The following is a 3,900-nucleotide window of genomic DNA, read 5'->3' on the forward strand; positions in this document are numbered from 1 at the left end:
GCTTTAAATGCACATAATAAAGTAAGTGATGGTATGATGTGTCTAATACACTGCTGGACATACATAATGATTGATTTATGATCCATAGGGGGCTAAGAGATTTTAACAGGTAAACTCAGTAAAGGACTGTTTATTAGCTAATCAGTTGGATCTGGTGGAAAACACAATTTTAAGGGCAGTGATCAGGGTTAAAAAACTGCTTTAAACTACCAACATTACCCAGTGTTGTACTAAATTCTGTCTATGCCCTACATCCAGCTTCTAGCTGACTGAGTTATCTAAATGAATGAAAATCAAATAGTTATTAGCTAGTCAGGTACAGGGTAAGCTGAACATTATATAGTTTTGTTTTTCTTAAACTAAGCTAATTCCTAAGTTAAGATAACTGACTGTCACAGGCTGTATTTTATTAAGCGCAGAGTTGGTATGTTTTGATTAATGCATTTTTAACCAGCTATCAGAAACATAGCAGTTTACATGGTTTACATGGTTAGCCTACCGTTACCTTTCTGATAGAAAAGTCGCTGTATATTCATACCTGGTTTAAAATCATCTGCTGCGTCTTTCTTAATTACAGCACAATTTCACCAAGGAGTAAAATCAGCTCACGCCCGTCTTACCGGAAAAAAGAAGCAGCTAATACCATCATTAATAACTGCCAGTAGCTGAGCTTTTACACTTCCACACTCTGCTCACTTTAAAAGCTTTACATTAGTCTCATTAGTCTTTCTGAAAAGCCAACAGAGGACATGTCGTTTCTACACACACTATAAAGCTGGTTTCCTGGACTTTAAGATTAAGCCTGGTTTTAGACTGAACAGCATTTTAATGAAGATTTTCCATTAAAAGAACATACAGTCTCCAACTAGGCTTAATCTCTGTCCGGGAAATTTACACTATATGTCCAAATATATTTACAACCCCCTTCTCATGGATGCATTCAGTTACTTTAATACCCATTGTACCCATTATTTAAACCTGTTGGCACCATACCTAATGCCAGGTGAGGGCTAGAGGAGGTATAAATCCCCCAGAATTGATCTGATTGATCTGTGGAGCAGAGTGATCCTGTGATCAGCTCACATCCTGACCTCAGTAAAGCTCTTTTAAGAATTTAAGAATAAGCAAGTGTCCCAATACTTTTGTCCATATTGTCCAACCACTGTCTATTATACAACCCCCTGCAGGTCAGAACATGACCTGTATCCGACCACAGTAGCTCACATCACTCAATTCATCAAGCAGGCCACCTGTACCAGTGGTCTACACCTTTCCTGCCACGTTACCTACAGTATATACAGGTAACTTAGGGAACTCAAAGTTCTGAGGCATGATCATTTTAGCATTTTAGCTTAATTTTAGCTTTTTGCTTCAAGAACAGTTGAAAATATTTGATATAAACTTTTCTAAATAGGTACTATGAGTTTATCAGTCACTACCTGTGTTATAAATTGCATTTCTATGGTTCCATTCATCACATGACAATTTCTTGACATAATCCAAAGATTGGCCTGATTAAAATTATATCAGAAAGAAAAATAGAAAGGAAAAATTGAGATGAAGAATTTTTGTCCAGTGCTAACCATTATTTGTCACTCAAAGTTTTGTGACTCAACTTTGTAAATAATACATATTGATCTGCTTTTTTGGTTTCATAATGTCCGTCAATGAAATGTTCATGACATTATATAGATTACATTTACATACCTGTAAATGAAGTAATGTAGTTAATTCTGCTAAATCTAATCATTTAGATCTAATCTAATCTAAACCCCCTTTTTTCCAAAAAATATAAAAAAATAAAAATATGCAGAAATGTGAGAGGGTGTGCTCACTTCGGTTGGATGATGTAAATAATTTATTTTCAATCTTATACAATACAGAGTTAAGCAGAGGTCGCCATAAATAAACGTAAATATTTAATGTATTGCGAATATTTATGGCAGTTCTTTATAGTTAATTACAATTAAATAAAACAATATGATTATTATTTTCTTGCTGGTGCAGCTGGAGCCTTTCCCTTTAGAAGGGACTGTAAACTTTGCATGATTTTGTGAAATTCTCTGAAACAAAGGCTTTCTGTTTACTGTGGTCTAAATTGCATCTCCCTTATGTCACAGTGAGGTTAACACTGTTTGGATCTGTTTGGGTTTGGATGTTTATTATGATTCAGCTTTCTAAATCTGTTTAGAATGATTCCAAAAATAGATTTCCTAAAATATAGTGTGACAGCACTGTGGAAAAAGGCTGTAAACATCAAAAAACAAAACAGAAAGTCCACAGCAGTCTTTCATCAGTTTTCTCCAAGAGAAAACTCCAAGCCCAAAACTGTCTGAAAAACACGAAAGATGAATAATAACTAAATAATAATGTACCTTTTTAAGCTTTTTCTGAAAAAATGTAACTAATGTCATATTCAAATCATTTATGTTGTTCCATTAATCACAAATGACAATTTCTTGACATAATCTAAATATTGGCCATTTTAAAATTGTGTCAGAAAGTAAAAAAAAAAAAATGTATTCAAAGCATTATTTTGTCTTAAATTTAAAAGTAATAAATACTGATCTGCTTTATTAGTTTCAAATGTTTAAGACATTATATAGATTATATTTTAATACCTGTAAAGGAAGTAATTCTGCATCCAATCGTATTGCCTTTAATTTTAGTAATTTTCTCAATTTAAGAAAATCACTTTCATGCTAAATTCTTGTTTTACTATATTTGTGCAGTACAGTTTTTATTATGTTTTTATTGATATAAATAAGATTATAATAAGAGCTTACCAACTTCAAACAAGCACAAAACTGTCTGAAAAACCCTAAATATGAATAATAACAATTTACTTGTTAAAAAAAAACTAACAAAAAAAATTTGAATTTTTGTCCAGTGCTGACAAATTTTTTCTCAAAGCATTGATTCAACTTTGTAAGTATATATTGATCTGCTTTATTGGTTTCGTAAAAGCATTATATAGATTATATTTACATACCTGTAAAGGAGTAAAGTTGCTAATTTTGCATAAAATCTTATTCCCTTCAATTTTAGTAAATTTCTCAATTTAAGAAAATCACTTACATGTTAAGTTCTTGTTTTACTATATTTTTGCTATGAAGTTTGAGCAGTTTTTATTAGCTGATTATGATAAGAGCTTATCAACTCCAAGCCCACAACTGTCTGACAAACACTAAAAAAAGTGAAATAACAATTTTCCTTTTAGCTTTTTGTACTAAAAAACATACCTCATGTCAGATTCAAAGCATTTCTGTTGGTCCTTTCATCACAAATGACAATTTCTTGACAGAATCTAAAGATTGGCCATATTAAAATTATGTCAGAAAGTAAAAAAGAATGGAAAAAAGTATAATTTTTGTCCAGAGATGACAATATTTTTCACTCAAAGCATTATTTGTAAATAATTAATATTGATCTGCTTTATTGGTTTCATAAAATCTGTCACTCAAATGTTCAGTTAGATTACATTTTACTGCTGTATATTTTTGCAGTGAAGTTTTGGAAGTTTTTATTAGCTGATTATGATACGAGCTTACCAACTCCAAGCTCACAACTGTCCCAAAAACCCAAAAGATGAATAATAACATTACTTTACAAGATTTTTCTGAAAAAACAAAACTAATGTCAGATTTAAAGCATTTCTGTTGTTCCATTCCTCACAAATTACAATTTCTTGACATAATCTAAAGATTGGCCATATGTCAGAAAGTAAAAAAAGTAAGGAAAATGTCAGATTCAAAACATTTATTTAATGTTTTATTCATTAAATAAATGTATTTAACATTAATAACGCAGATGTTGCAGCACATACACATGCAGTATAGAATTTCTCAGCACATCATGGCCTGCTGCAGACAAGCCCACTATTGACAACAGCTAAACAGA

The sequence above is a fragment of the Astyanax mexicanus genome, chromosome 17 (genome assembly GCF_023375975.1).
Source record: "Astyanax mexicanus isolate ESR-SI-001 chromosome 17, AstMex3_surface, whole genome shotgun sequence".
NCBI classification, from domain to species: domain Eukaryota; kingdom Metazoa; phylum Chordata; class Actinopteri; order Characiformes; family Acestrorhamphidae; genus Astyanax; species Astyanax mexicanus.